We start from the raw sequence: 17,328 nt of genomic DNA, 5'->3' as shown, positions 1-17,328 counted from the left end.
AACTGTAAAAGGTCGTACTGATCATACACATTTTGTCAGTTGTGTTTAAAAAACATACACACTTGCAATATATTTAGATCTCTTGCACACTGTACTTGAAAACAAGTTTCTGAAATTCAAATTGGATGAAGTAAGGGCCACAGTTAGAATGTGAATGGTGACTTGGCCCTTCAGAAGTAATTTCATTTAATTTACACTGGCATCACTATTGAGTGCAAGCTGTTAGAGCAGCTATCTCATTGTCGTTACAATGCACCACTGGTTTTGTAAAAGTACATAAAAAAACATGGGGAGAGACATGAGTTGGTAGTCTGGTCATCTTGTCAGGTTCAAAAGTCAGATGATTAATGGCATCAGTTGTTTATGAGTTGTTTCATGTCTATACATTTAATTATATCTGACAATAAGTATATATTCTCTATAAGAAAAGCCTACTGGCCTTAACTACTGTAGTAACTTTTTTGTTACTGTTGCTGGAACTGGAACTCAGTAACATTATATTAATCTTTGCCTAAATTAGGATGACACCAACTCCATATATAACACTCTTAGCACATTTTCACTTTACAAGCAGCATGTTAAGTTTTATGCTGTCATGTTTTGCATTATGGCAACTTGTCGAATGTGTCCATTATCACCCACTGTAACACATATAACATACTTGTACAACTGGGAAAGGCATGTACATAAACACATGCAAATCATTTTGCTGCATTGTCCTAGATGGCTATGTTCTTTTTATGCTACCCGTCTATAAAGATTTATCATGTACTATTATGTATCTTAAGCTGCTGATGCATCCAAATAGTTACCTTTTGAATGCTGCTCAGCACACTGTCTGTCTTGGCTGTAAAATGTTACTGTAGTCTACTTTTATGATACCTTGCTGATTAATCAGTAAAAATAAATACATTCCATATAATACCATAGAATACAATACAATTACAATTGTATTTAGATTTCTGGACTGGCATTCTTTAGTTTAAACCTTTTTGATTTGGTGGCAACAGCAACGGTTTGCTTTGATTGTTTATTGCTTAGTCACATTATGAGTGGAATCTTTTTCAGCTTGATACAAAATGGAAAGAAAGGTATAAGCACATTTTATATGCACTTATTATGACTGGTATAATTGACAAGACCATGAGGCATAGGTATTGGCTAGAAGTTTCTGTCCAGTCTTGAATTATACAAGCTTGATATGTTTCTAGTTCTTGAAAGTGAAAGAAATGCTTTCTTTTGTAAGGAATAAGTATTTCCTTAAAGTGTGAGATATCTGTAGTGGGATATAAGCAGTCCATGAAACAAGGGCCCCCATTAGAACATAGATGGTGACTTGGCCCTTCAGAAGTAATTTCATTTAATTTACAGTACTATTGTTCAGTCTGAATATCATTGTGTTGCCTGTGTTGTATTTTATTTGCTGTATTATTCCTTCAAGAAGGAGTTTTAGCAGGGCGAGTTGGAGAGAGAGAGAGACAGACCTTTCAATTGTCCCTATTTTGGAGGAATGTTCCTGTTTTCAGGCCAGATATATCCTTGCATATGATATACCCATTTTGGAGGTATGTTTCTATTTTCAAGTTTGATTTACTCCTTCACACAATTTTCTGAATCCTTCTCATCACATATGATTTTTGAATCTGTCTAGCATACAAAAATATAGAATATGACCAGCATACTAGTGGTACCAATAACTTAAAGAAAGAGGACGCATATCTTATATCTCCTTTTTTCAGAAGCAAAAATAAATGACCTTGTTTGGTAGAAATTTGTAGTACAACTCATTAAAGTCTACATATTTTACACTCTTTGTTTATATGTTTCATCATTTTTGACACTTTCTAAACATGTGTCATTTTTGTCACTCTCCATATGCCAGACATGCTGAGCAGTATCCCTCATTCCTACTGGCTGTATTCCAAACATGCTAAGTGAATAGTATCCATCATGCCTACTGGAAGCAGGAAAAGTTATGTGCTATTTACTATTCAAATTCTGTATTAATTTGATGTTGAGATATTCGGCTGGATGTACCTACTTTCCAAGAGATTAACAAATGTCAGAATAAAAGTAGTTGATAGATGAAAATGATCTAAAAAGCCGGGTGTCCAGTGACAAACTTTAACTGTCTGCACTTAGCGTCTCTGTGCCCATTGTCAAACTTTTATTTCCATTGCCTATATTCTCTATGACTTGGCAAATATTCTTAATCCATTTCTTTTGGTCACAGCCAGAAGACAACATGAATTTGCTAGCAGTTTGGTGATTCTGTCATTTTCCTTTTCATAGGTAAATACATTGTATAGAGACTGTTGTTTATACTGTGATCAGCTATGAGAGAATATTTAGTCAAACTTACATTCAGAGAAGTACAGAAGGTCAGGGTTAGCTTAAATTTAAGATACTCATCTTGTATCTGGTATGCCTTCTGCCTTCCTATTAATGGAATGTAAGAAAAAAAGAAACACTCAATGATTACTCAGAAACCTGCAGAAATGCAATTACTGATGGGAAACCCTTTTTAATTATATTCCTTTCCTATAGTACAGACACGCTCAGTACATCATTCCACAAAAACAGAATGATTTGCCAGATTCCATTGATGTGTTCTTTGATTCAGTATAGCTTTTAAATGAGGTTATGACATTTAATATTCTGGAATAATATCATTCACAGTTATTGACTAGAGTGCCAGCAATGCATCTTCTAAACAAATGTATATAGATCTTAAACTTCTTCATAGATAAATTATTAATTGCTCTGCACCATTTCTCTAAAATACATTTTAATGAAAATTTTTAACTGTAGTTTTATAACTCTTGTCAGTTGAGAAAATATTCGATTCCACAACTATGGTTATTAACAGCTAATCATATCCATAGCATGACAATGCAATACAATACAGAAATTTAATTATTATAATCTAGAATTTCACTGACAGAAGTTAGTGTTTTGCATAATGTTTTATTTTTTACATAATCTTTGATCAATACATTGCTGCCTCTGAATGTGGAACATGTAGTGTTCTTGATGGGGCCTAGAAATATGTTACTAGTTACTACTCAGCAGGAGTGCACACTGTATGGATGCTTTAAATGCTTTTTTTTCTTTCAAGAGGTAACCTAAAAGTCTAACTGGTCATAGAACATGGAATGATTTGTATAGTCTTTATAGATTCACCGGTTCATAGTTTCATCAATACTTGCTAGACTATTGATCGGTGAGGAGCCTAAGAATACTAACATTACAATCTCGTGGTAGTTTTTAGCCTTTATATTTAACATGCAGACAAAACATTTTGTTGTAACCTTTATTAATCAAAGTCTTTTTTTTAATTTTCTTTTGCTTATCAGGTAAGTTCCTGTGGGCAGAAACTACTCATTTTCATTGTGGAAGCCCAGGCATAAAAGCTCCAGTGAAGACAAAAAGTTTCAAAAATACGTAGCCAAATCAAAGTAACAGGGAACAGTATACACACACATATATATATATATATATATATATATATATATATATATATATATACACACACACATACACACACACACATATATATCTATATATATCTATATATCTATATATATATATATATATATATATATATATATATATATATATATATATATCTATTTATGCATATATGTGTTTGTGTGAGAGTCCCTATCAGAAGGATGAAAGTTCACGAGTAAACATCAAAAGATAGAATTAGGAACATCGAAAAGTCAAAAAATGCTCCCCCATTAGGCTCCCCACACCTCCTGCTAATTATATAAACAAATTCCAACATCACACATCATTGGGGAAATGAGTAAAACTCCAGTCCCCACTGTACTGCAAACCCACACAATGAAGTTCTTTGTTGTTTGACCTTCTGGGTTTTCAATGTTCCCACTTTAGTCTGTGTCTGTGTCTGTGTGTGTGTGTGTGGGGGGGGGGGGTTATTTTTTTGAATATATCCCCATTTCCCCATTGGCCTTTTCCATGTTTAGCCTGAGTTTGCAGTTTGAGGGAGTAAACATGCATAACAGTTTATCAATAACACATAACTCATTAACAAATAACAAGCTGAATTTAACATATACTAAATAGTGGCTGTAAAACATCACATACTTGGAAGTACGTTTCCTAAGGTAGTAAATAATTTAAATAAATTCTTTAATGAAATAAGAGTTAAGATGAATACGTAATCTGAAAAAATACCACCCTCTTGAATTTGTCAGTAAAACAGCTTTGAATTATTTATAGAAATACAATCTCCAAGACTGAATGTGCAAAGTATGAACTTAGTTCCAAGGAGCATAACTGTAGTTTTCTGCTGAACTTTTAATGGGGAAGAGGGAAACAGTATACACTACGTCTGAAGTTTTTATATATGACAGTATTTCCCCACTGTGAGTTAACTTACCCCAGAGATAGTGGACCCCTCCAATACAAATTACAAAGCCCTCTGATGCTTTAATCATGCATCAAAGCATTTCAAAATTCATTATTTTAGGGCTGAAATCAGATTTTTTTTTTTATATTGCAAAGCTCACTGCTGTCTCAGTGTTAGGAAATGGATCTACACAAAACATGTTGAATAATTCCTTAATACTACATAGTTATTAAACTGACATTTAAATCTTAATAAGAACTAGACCTATACCTCTCAACTGTATACATTTTCGCAGAATTTCCAGATTTTTGCCTTATAGTTTTGGTCCGTTTTTCATAAAACTGTGGCTTTCTGGCAAATTTGTGGCAAATCATTAAAGACTGAAGTTAGAAAATAATGACAGACATTTGAGTTTTAGACTTCATACCATTCAGAAAAGTTATGCTAATGCAAAACCTGTTATTATATAAACTTTCTAAGTTTGTAAAAGCAATATTTCAAAATTGTCCCTATTTGTACCACATTTTTAATGGCTCTGTCCAGATTTCTTATTCTAAGAGGTTGAGAGGTATGAAACCTACATATGTTACATATACAGGTCTGCCTAAAATATACAAAAAAGTCAGAATTATTCTTATGAGTAAAATATAGTTTCGTGAGAAGGCTAAAACATCCATGTCTTCAGTAGTTGAGGCACAACTCAGAATTCATAAAGTATGACAAACTGAATGGTCTGAATTTCATATTTACTGATTTATATTTAGCTACTTAAGTAACTTAGCAATATACATTTTTGATTGTATGTAGCTAAGTGGGTAAGCAGTTACAGATAAACAACAGGAGCAGTGCACTGTCTTGGGAGTCACTTCAATAAATGGGAGACAGACCGTCTTTCTCTGAGTGCCCCTTTGTTTGACTGACAAGTGTTCAAATCAAGTATGCTATCACAATGAAGGGAAACAATCCTATATAAAGAGTTGGAACTGTTCTTCTCTCTCTCTGTGATAATGTAATCTTGGATTTGGTATTTATAAATAGCAGGGGGTGCAGCAGATGCCACCACCCATATGGTGGGGTGTAGAAATGTTTGTTTTAAGGATATCTGAAATCAAAGGATGTAAAAGCACAGACGCCAAGTTATTGGCCTCTTCACAAGTCTTCTCTTGCTGTTATAGATTAAGTATTGCCAAGTTTCAACAGTTACAATGTAATAAGCTAGAAAGCAATTCATTGTTGTCAAAATTCTGGACAGGACTCCTTTAAAAAAAAAGGTCAGGGTGGTGTTTTGCAAAAACTGGTATAGCAGATGCTTTTTCCACTCTTTAGATACTTTAAAGCTTTAATACAAAATTATCATCACTCTGTGTTTTCAATTATCTTATTTGTGGGGTACGAAATCCCCTTTATCAGTAAGATGTCAAAAACAAAGGGAGTAATTAATTTATGGAGTCTTTTAATTTACATTTTCCCTAAGAGTCAGAAACATGCTTTGCATGGATACATAATGGTTAACCCAATTATTCCAAATAATGTGATGTGGATCTAGCGTAATTATCAATTAAACAGGAAACTTTTAGACCCTTGCCAATGATCTAATTAAAAAAGCTGCTTGCATAAATGACAGCTGCTATCAATGCTTGTGTATAATGTGGTTGTGGTTATGTAATTCACAGATACCAGTAGGTAGCATGTAACATGCGTGTAAGTATGCACATGCTTCTGTACAACGTCTTGATGGTATGAGAATTGTGAAAGTCCTGATATGTGGCTCCCCACAAAGTCCATACCAGTTTTTGTTCATATAAGTGGGAAGGAAATGGGAGCATGGGATAGTCAGAATGTGGAAGTTGCAATCAGAAGAATAAACAGAGGGCACAGAGAAGGAGCATGAGGGGAGTGGACTACAAACTGGGGAGGGAGGTGGCACACGAGAAAGGGGAACACCCTAGTTGGGAAAGGTGATGAGAAGATGGCTGCATTTTATGTTGCTCTGGGCAGGACCCAGGCAGACATTAGTCCCTCTATGACTGCCCTCTCCACTGGTCTCTGCCTCATTTGGCATGGTGGGTAGTGACTGGCAGTGTGTGACTCTACTAGTTGCACAAGGACATTTTCCAGGCAGCCAATGTAACATCAGTCTGCCTATCCACCAGCACTGTCACCTCCTCCTGCAGCTCTTTCTAGTTAACATACTGTGAACCATCATGGGTGGTGTCACTAGAGGGTGTGACAACACCCACCTCCAGTGATCCACCTCCTGAGGTCACCTAGACACACTTGTGGTTGCCTACTGTTGGATGACTTATACCACTCCAGGGAAAGGCATGTCTAGAGGCAGATGGAAACCCAGCAGGAGATAGCAGGACAGGGTGATGCAGTGGGGACTACTGGTGCACTGGGTCTACTTCATAACATTGAAATTTCATAATGTTGAAGTTCATAACATTGAGACCAAAACATCTAAATCCCAAATCACTGAAAACCCAACACATTGAAAACTCAGAACGTTGAAAGTGTGCTTCATAACATTGAAAACTGCAATGCATATGTAAGTAACATCCTCTCCACCTATAACAACACCTAATTAACAAACACACTTTTTCTATGTTTCTGCAGGGGGGCAAGCCCCCCTGCATCCCCCATATCCCCCATAAATTAAATATACCAATGCCAAGATCGCACTACAGTGGAAAAAAGTTAATTTACTAACCTCACAGTATCACAATCACCATATGTGTTTGTTAGTTAGGTGTTGTTGTAGGTGGAGGGGATCTTATTTACTTGTGCAATGCAATTTTCAATGTTATGAAGCACACTTTTAATCTTCTGAGTTTTCATTGTTTTGGATTTTCAGTGTTTTGAATTTTCGATGTTATGGTCTCAATGCTATGAAATTCAATGTTATGAAATTTCAATGTCATGAAGTAGACCCATTGCACTATAATACCAGAGACACAGCTGTAGCTGACACTGCATAAATAGTAACAAAAATGGAGAAAAACAAAGCAACATCAAATAAAAGTATAACAGGAAAGATATTAAGACAGAGAGAAGAACAAACAAAACATTTCTATCATATCTGGCCTCACTAACAGGCATGCATGTTACTGGTGACTGCTTTTGCACTCTGTCTGTTTTTTCATAGTATGTTACAGAAGGACTAACATGCGCTGGTTGTGTAATGATAATAGGAGGCATATTATGACAGGACATAGTACAGGATATGTTCCTACAAGAGATGTGCATACAAAGATTCCATTTTGGATATTTTCAGTGTCCCCAAGGAAAATTTCTAAGAGTTATGATGGTAACATGATGTGGGATGTCAGAGGCTGTGGAAGGTCTGTCAGTGTACCTGTATGGATATTTTGTTAAGGAAAATGGGCAAAGAAATGCTTTGCCAGTATAAAGCTGTAAAGTCAAACAATACAGTGGTAGTACCATGAACATCTGTCAGCATATGATGGACAAGTACCATGAACGAAGCCTGGCTTTACTGCAAAACAGACTAGTCATAAAAGCAAACTGCAATGGGTATGCCACGTATATGAGGCAGAGGCATGGCATGTTGTTGGAAAGTGCACAGTAAAAATAGGGAAATGTGAACACTTACTGCTACTGAACTGCCAGGGATGTGACAATGCATGTAGCATATTAGTGACCCTGCAGCCTTAAATTTGTGGCAATGTATTGCAGTAGCCAATAAACTCACTTCTCAATCCAGGATCCAAGAATAACCCCTGTCCTGACCCAAACAAATCTGACTTTGAACTAGGCTCTGAATTTAACTCATTTTTCATAGAAACTATTTCTGACCTGACCAAGACTTTTCCCAAGAATAACCCACCTGCTCTTCACTCTTCCCCATCTAACTCCCCTAATAACCCTCCCCTTATGTTCGACCTCAAACCTGTCTCTACTAACTTTATAAAAAGACTTCTGTCCAAACTTAAACCTTGCTCTAATGCTCCTAACAATATTCCCTCCTCCTTCCTAAAATGTGCTGCTGATAGTATAGCTCTCCCAATCAGCATCATAATTAACAGATCTATAAAGGAATCATACGTCCCCAAAATCTGGCGCTCATCTTATATTCTTTCTCTTCATAAAGGAGGCAAAAACACCAGCATCTCAAACTTCCACCCTATTGCTCTGCTCTCACCAATCTCCAAAATCCTAAAAAAGTGCATCCATCTTCAACTTATGCCTTTCTTGACCCAAAACAATCTTCTGACACCTACCCAACATGGCTTCCGCCCAGGCCATAGCACTATAACCGCTCTACTCTCTTTCCTTGAAACTGTCAATCAAGCCTGAGATTCAGGACACTTGGTTTCTACTGTTTTGCTCGATCTGTCTAAAACATTCAATACTGTTTCCCATAAATACCTCCTCTATCATCTCTCAAACCTCCATCTCTCACCAGACACTTTATCCTGGTTCTCCAGTTACCTATCAGACAGATCTCAGGCAGTCAAATGGAAGAACTACACCTCTTCCTTCTTACCTACCTCAAGTGGTGTACCACAGGGGTCCATCCTTGGGCCTATGCTTTTTAATATCTTCATCAACAACTTTCACACTGCTATTCCTGATGTCAAAATCATTTAATATGCAGACGACTCAACCTTAGTCTGCTCTGCCTCAAACCTCTCTGAATTGCTGACTAAAACCCAAACTGCTTTCTCAACAACCAAAAACTGGATGCAGCAAAACCACCTCTCTCTCAATGCAAATAAATAAAAAATTCTACTATTCCCTCCCACAAAGACAAACTCCTATGACAAAAATGCTTTCAAAGTCCTTAGTCAAACCAACTCACCTATAGAAGTGGTTCCTTCCGCTAAACTGCTTGGCATTACTATTGATGAACAACTCAAGTTTGATATCCATATTCAACAAAATATTAAGACAACCCACCAAAAGCTAGGTATTCTGTACAGGAACAATTGATTTCTCTACTACTCTACTAGGTATACTCTGGCCACTACTTATCTACTTCCTTCCTTATTATATGGAGCCCCTCTCTTAACTAAACTGTCCTCCTCTATCACCTCCAAGCTAGAAAACTGCTACAATAAAATCTCTTAATTTGCCACCAAATCTAAAACTTCTACCCATTATTGCCTTACCCTATGATACCTAAATTGTGATCCCTAAATTGGCTTGAACTCCCAAACTACTTAGACTTCCTCCAACTCACCACTGCACACAGACTTATTTCACCCCACAAAATGTCCAGCTCTAACAAATATCCTTCCCCCTTACACCTCCAACAGAACTCTCAGATCTGAACAGCAAAACCTAGTTGCTATCCACAAACCCAAATGTCCAACTGGCCAACTTCTCCTCTCTATCTCACTAGGCAAAAAATAGAATTCTCTTCCTTCCTCACTTAAGAACCATACCAAACTCAGAAAACTTCAAACCCCAGCTTTTCAAACACCTGTCCATGAAATGGAAATGTACCTGCCTTCACCCCCACCTAATCATTCCAAGTATATGTCCCCATGGGGTTCTCTCTCAGGTTCCTAAGCTCTCTATAATCTCCCACAGCTATTTTCCTATGAGTGTATCAAAGCTCTCTTCATCTCTTATAGCTACTTATCATGACTCAACTTTGTAAATATTGTAAATAGCTTTATACTTTAAAAGTGTGCATGTAAAGTGCATCCACATTTACTTAAATGTATGTATGTAAAATGTTTTCACACCTAATACACAAGAGTGTTTGCTCAAATGAAACTGTATAACCCATAAGACCAACCACAATTAATTTTGTTGACTATGCGTGTCATTGAATGTACTTATTTGTAACTGTACTATATAATGTATGTCTTACACTTTTGTATCTTTGTAGTTTAAACTGTACAATGTATCTTGGAGCTTTTCTCCCTGGGCCTCCACTGAAAATGGGTCATTTAGGCCCAGTGGACTTCCCCGGTAATCAAACTGGAAATAAATAAATTAATATAAGGGCACACTGTAACATATACGTTCATAGATTCATAGACTCAGACTGTTACTAGGCTAATGCCCCAATGGGGGATTGGGGCTTTCTAAGCTTAACTAAGTTTTCCTGAAAGAATAAAGATGTCTTGTATCCAAATAGTACACTGATGGACAGGCATTTATAAGCTACCTATGTCCATAAGGGACATAGATGCCAGACCTGGTGTACATTTCCTATTCCAGTCCATTGATCTAGGCTGCACTTAAACTGAGTAATAGATGAACTCGGCTTTACATGGATGGGAAGCCTGTTCCATAGGAGAGGCATTCTCTGGGGCACATATCTGTCTCTCCAGCATGTTCTGTTTACGTCACAGAAAAAAATTCAAATCCCTAGACCTTGTATTTCTGGTATTCTTTGACTTACAGATATGTAGGATGCCTTTTAAGCCAGGCATAGATCACACCTCAGCAATCCATAGGAGAATGAGTGAAGAGAAAGGGCTTCTAAGACACTCTGCATAAGATACATTTGTTATGCCTTGTATTCTTTGTGTAAGGAACCACTGAGGTGGCTCTAATTGCTACATATCCTTGGTCAGGTACATGCCAAGGGGAGCATTGTACTCTAAGATTGGTCTGATAAGGGTGGACTATAGTGGCATATAGTGAGATAATGACCTCTTTGGACCTAGATGCTATGTCCTTATGTACAAGTTGCACAATGTAAAAGGATTTCCTCACCACTGTGGCCATGTGGTGGTCGAAGGTAAGGTTACTGTCTATATGTGTACCCAGATCCCTGACCACTGGGTCAACTGTTATGGGTGTATTATCAACATGGTAATTATCCGGGATGGTTGTCTTCCCAAGAGGTACAATTATCCATTTCTTAGCACTGAGTTTAAAATCATGGTTTTGTCACCATTTGCTGTCAGAGATAGACCTTCTTGAAGAATGCTAGTGTCTGCAGGGAGGAGATGATAACTCCCCAGCTTGCAATGATCTGCAAACCTAGTCAGCCATAAACCTTCAGCATTTGCTTCCATTGCAGAGAAATAGATGCCAAAAAGGAGTTGGCCCACTACTGAGCCCTGATGGACTCCGCTAGTGACTGGCTTCTTGGGGAAGGTTGCCTCACCTATTCTGATATACTGAGTCCTATCAGTGAGCCATTTGGCTATCCAGAGGGTGATAAAAAGGTTTATACCTTAATTACTGAGCTTGTCTAGAATGCTTGAGTGGGGTATTGCATCAAAAGCCTTGGCCAGGTCGAGCTAAGCTGTGAGCACAGTCTTACTTCATCGAATGCTTTGGTAACCCTCTCAAAAAAGTCCACCAGATTTAATAAGCATGGCCTTCTCTCAACAAAGCTGAACTGTAATGTGTCCAGCATTTGTAGGTTACCTATGTCCTCATTTATCTTGTCCATAATGATTCTTTTCATGGACTTACATATAAGTGCAGACCATCCCTGGCAAAGCATCATGGTCTGTCAACCATGTCCTGCCAGGCTGCCAAATATTGCACTACCCCCCAGACTAACACCAAAAGCTAAGCTAATTGTTAAAATCAATCATTTTCTGTTGGTAACATGGCATCATACTTGGAGGAGGTAGTATGCTTCTCAGTGCTAGGCTCATACCTGCCTGAGACACGTAATCAGCAAGCTCAATCATGTCTCACGTCATTAGTCAAGGGAGGTATGTCACAGGTCATTAACACCCACATGGACTATGACACAGTCATACTGGTACCTGTGGTTCTACCTAAGTGCCTATGTGATCTGGCAGATCCTAACCCCAGAAAAGCAGCTAACCATGATTCTCTCTTTACTCAGCTTGGTGAGGACATTTGTGTGCCTCACTATAGAATCACCAATGACCAGGAAATTTGGCTGTGTGCTGGTTTGCCTTAAGAGCTTACCAGTGGAGGCACTGGATACAGTGTTACTATATGTAGCTGTGGGTGGTGCTTTAATGGAGTGCTTACATGATGACTGAGGACCCTTTCTTTGATTGTACTGTGCAGGAGGTCTTAATGTTTTAGGAAGGTTATCTCTAAATGCTCTATGTGTCTCAGCATAAGTAGTTTTATGTGTAGGGTCTTTACCCTGTGCAGTAGGTATGATGCAAGTATTACTGGCAACCTCTATTGGATTAGTTTTGGCTGTATTAGAGACTTTTGCCTCCAATGATAAATGTATTTACACCTCTTGCATACTGTATCTGTTTTATTAAGACTAAGTGGGTTATCAGTGTACATGACAACATCCCATGCTGCGTACTGCATGAACTACAGAATGAACTGGCATCCCACCTAAGTACCATGTTCAATCATAGCCTTACCTCAGGCTATGTGCATACTGAATGGCACACAGCAACATTTATCCCACTCCACAAAGGGCGTGCCACCATGGACCCTGGAAACTACCTCCCCATTAGCCTGACAAGCCTGGTTTGCAAGGCCATGGAAAGTATAATTTTGGAGCTTATAAACAAAGACATAGGTAACCTCCAAACCCTGGACCCCACTCAGTTTGGGTTTATAAAATGTAGATCATGTCTACTAAACCTGACTGACTTCTTTGAAGCAGTCACTAGAGCCATAGACGAGGGCAAGGTAGTGCACACAGCCTATCTTGACTTCACCATGACTCTATAGTCAGGCACACTGATGTCCCACTCACCAGGCTAAACAAGGAGAAGGTTACTGTCAGCTGCCTGTCGGGTGCCAGGATCCACCACATAACCCATGCACTCAGGTCACTCCACAACAAGTACAAATATGCCTCTGTCATTGTCCATGTTGGTGTGAATGACCTGAGACATACCTCCCTGGACTACATGAAAAGAGACATGGAAGAGCTTTCCAATCTTATAGCCCAGGCAGGTATGACCATAGCCCTGAGTAGCATTCTGCCCATCACTCCAAATGATACCACAGTACAAGGACTAAATGATTGACTTCAACAACTGGCTAAGCTTCTGGGGATCCAGTATCTGTCTGCTTGGGATGACATGGTCGACAGACCACGATGCTTTGCCACAGATGGCCTGCACCTGTCCCCCTGTGATTCCAGATACTGGCTAAGGCTCTTGCTGCCCCTATAGTGCCTTTTTTAGGCAAGGTTCAAATAACAACTTCACCACCGGAACAGTAACAGGCAAGCAAAAACTGAGGGTAATGCTACTCAATGCTAGTAATCTAAATCTCAAAATGCACTCACTTGAGGCACTCCTTAAAATGGAGAACATCGATATCTGTGCGGTGACTGAGACCTGGTTCAAGACTCCAGAGACCACCCCTGCACTACCAGGCTATAACTCATACCACACTTTTCGGCCATGTAACCTGGACCGAAACACCAAAGGTGGAGGTATGTCCATATTCATTAAGGATATCCACACCTCCAGGCTAGTTGTTCAGCATAATGCATCTGAGGTTATCCAAGTGCAACTAACTCTGGGCAAAACTGCAATCCAAATTGTAGCTTGCTACAGATCCCTCACCAAGCCCCAGGATTCACACTCCTCTTTTCTTGATGTACTGGAAAATATTAGGGTTCAACCAAACACCCTAATAATGAGTGACTTCAATTACCCCACCATTAACTGGGAAAACTACTCATGTGCCAACTCCTTAGCTCAACGCTTTCTGGAATTCATAAACTCCAGTGCCATGGATCAGCTTATCCACACCCCCACCAGGGGCAACAATATCCTAGACCTAGTCATTACCAACATGAGTGACCAGTGTTCCACACCAGAAGTCAACTCCTCGTTGGTCTGATCCGACCATAAGTTAATCACCCTTGATATCCACATCCCGCCCCACCCCCCATTAAGGAAACCATGGTAAAAAATTTCCCCAAAGCTAACTTCATGCTTCTTAAGACAGAAGTGGTGAACTTCATGACACCCATGCAGATAGACAATACAGTTACAACTGCTGAATCCTACACAAATGCACTCTATAAGCACTTACACAAGTGCATGGATTGTGCTATCCCAAACAGAACCAAGACTCTATCCTCCAAAAAAAGGAAGCCAATCTGGTGGTCCCCTGCCATAAACAAACTATACAACAGAAGGAAGAAACTGTTGCAAAAGAGAGTAAAATCCCATGAGTGGAGGAGCTCACTGGTCAGCCTCAGTAAGAAACTGAGATCCCTTATAAGATCCTCAAAAGCTAGCTACGAAAACAAAATTGCCACTAATTCTAAAGACAACCACAAAGAATTCTATAGCTATGTCAAGAATCTCGATGGCAATACCCAGATCTGCTTTGAGTTACAGCACAATGGCATGAAAATTACAGAACCAACTGATATTGCCAACATCCTGGCAGATAGGTTCAGTGCTAACTTTACCCCCCCACCCCCTAAAGGGCCCATATCTATACAGGAAGAATGCAGAGTCCCTGTAATCACAACTACGCAGGTAAAAGCTGCACTCTCTAAAGCCAAAAACACAGCATCTATGGGACCAGACAACATCCCAGGCTGCATTTTACATGAACTTCAGAACGAACTGGCTCCCCACTTAAGCACCATGTTCAATAATAGCCTCGAATCAGGCTTTGTGCCCAATGAAGGGTGCACAGCAACAGTTATCCCACTCCACAAAGGGGGAGCCACCACTGATCCTGAGAACTATCGACCTATTAGCCAGATGAGTCTGGTCTGCAAGGCCATGGAAAGTATCATCATGGAACTCAAACAAAGACATTGGTAACCTCCAAACTCTGGATCCCACCCAGTTCGGGTTTGTGAAAGGCAGATCATGCCTCCTGAACCTGATGGACTTCTTTGAGGCAGTCACCAAAGCTGTAGATGAGGGTAAGGTGGTTCACACAGCCCCTCTTGACCTTGCCAAGGCTTTCAACACCATCCCCCATTCTGGAATTATAGCTAAACTCACTAAACTAGGTATAAATCCCTATGTCACAAGATGGGTTGCCAACTGGCTCACTGACACAACCCACACTGCAAAAGTTGCAGACTCCAAAGCAGACCTCAAAGCAGTGACAAGTGGAGTACCACAGGGTTCCATCCTGGGACCTCTCCTGTTTGGTATCTACTTCTCTGAAGTACAGGCTAACACAGAGGGCCTCTGGCTAATGAAGTTCACAGATGACTGCAAACTAGGAGCCATAGTCAAGTCCCCAAATGATGTGGACATCCTACAGAATGGCCTCACTCAGACAGATGCCTGGTGTCAGAGCCATGGTCTCAAGCTCAATGCCAAAAAGTGCAGTGTCATTCCCTTTGGTAAAAACTCTGTACCCATGAACTACCACATAGGCAGCGACCTTTGATAGCCACATCACCACAGTAGTCAGGAAGTCCTTCTATGTGGCACACCTCATCATAAAAGGGTTCTCATCTAGGAAAAAAGAGGTCATTGTTCCCCTCTACTCGACACTCATTAGACCCATTATAGAGTACAACGCCCCTTTTGGAATGTACCTCACAAAACATCTGCAGCAGCTGGAAAGGCCACAGAAGTACCTCACAAAGAGGATTACTGGCCTCAAACAAATGCCCTACAGTGACTGCCTCAAAAAACTCCAGCTTTACTTCATAGCATATCACCTACTCCAAGGTCATCTTTGCCTAACATATAAAGCTATGTCAAACCCAGAGCTCTTGGACATGCTACACCTACAGAAATCCGAATCCCTCCGAGCTACATGCTCTAGGGACCTTAACCTTGTCACCACAATAAACAGGACATGCTAGAGGGATAGATGCCTGTCCCAGAGACTTCCCATACTCTGGAACAGGCTACCCAACTATGTCAAGCAAAGTTCTTCATTAGCACTCTTCAAGAAAAATCTTTATGAGTGGATGGGAAATAGGAAATACACCCAGGGAATCACTTCTGTGTCTCTGCTCAACAGTGGCACAGGAAAATAACTTTCTTGGGTGGAGTAAGCCAGGGAACCTTGTTGGCTAGGCTTACGTAGGCCCTTGGGCCAATAGCCTAGTACCTACCTATGAAACTATGAACCAAGGCTTTCAATACCATACCCCACTCTGGAATTACAGATAAACTCACTAAACTGGGCTTAAATCCCTATGTCACAAGATGGGTGGCCAACTGGCTCACTGACAGAAACCACATAGTAAAAGTAGCCGACTCCAAGTCTGACCTCAGACCAGTGACAAGTGGAGTACCACAGGGTTCAGTCCTGGGTCCGCTCCTGTTCGGCATCTTCTTCTCTGAAATGCAGGCCAACATAGAAGGTCTTTGGCTAGCAAAGTTCGCAGATGACTTCAAACTGGGAGCCATATTAGAATTGCCTAATGATGTAGACATTCTACAAAAGGGCCTCACAGAGACAGATGCTTGGTGTCAAAGTCATGGCCTCAAGCTCAATGCCAAGAAGTGCACTGTCATCCCCTTTGGGAAAAACTCGGTACCCATGAACTACCACATAGGTGGTAGCTCACTAAACACTGAAAGTGTGATAAGAGACCTTGGGACACAGGAGGAGAGTAGTCTCTCCTTTGATAACCACATCACCACAGTGGTCAGAAAATCCTTCTACATGGCACACCTCATCACAAAAGGGTTCTCCTCTAGAAAAAAGGAGGTCATTGTTCCTCTCTACTCATCCCTCATCAGACCCATTATAGAGTACAATGCCCCATTTGACATGTATCTCACAAGACACCTACAACAATTGGAAAGGCCACAGAAATACCTCACTAAGAGGATTACCGATTTCAAACAGATGCCATATGCAGACAGTCTAAAAAAACTCCAGCTGTACTCCGTCGCATATCGCCTACTCAGAGGTGATCTCTGCCTAACATACAAAGCTATGTCAAACCCAGAGCTGTTTGACATGCTACACTTAAAGAAATCCCAATCTCTCCGAACTACATGCTTCAGGGACCTAAACCTTCTCACCACAATAAAGAGAACATGCTAGAGGGATAGATTCCTGTCCCAGAGACTTCCTATACTCAGGAACAAACTATCCATTCA

This window comes from Protopterus annectens, chromosome 1.part2 (assembly GCF_019279795.1).
Source record: "Protopterus annectens isolate FY-2018-M chromosome 1.part2, PAN1.0, whole genome shotgun sequence".
Taxonomy (NCBI): Eukaryota; Metazoa; Chordata; order Ceratodontiformes; family Protopteridae; genus Protopterus; species Protopterus annectens.
Note: the sequence above shows the minus strand (reverse complement) of the source record.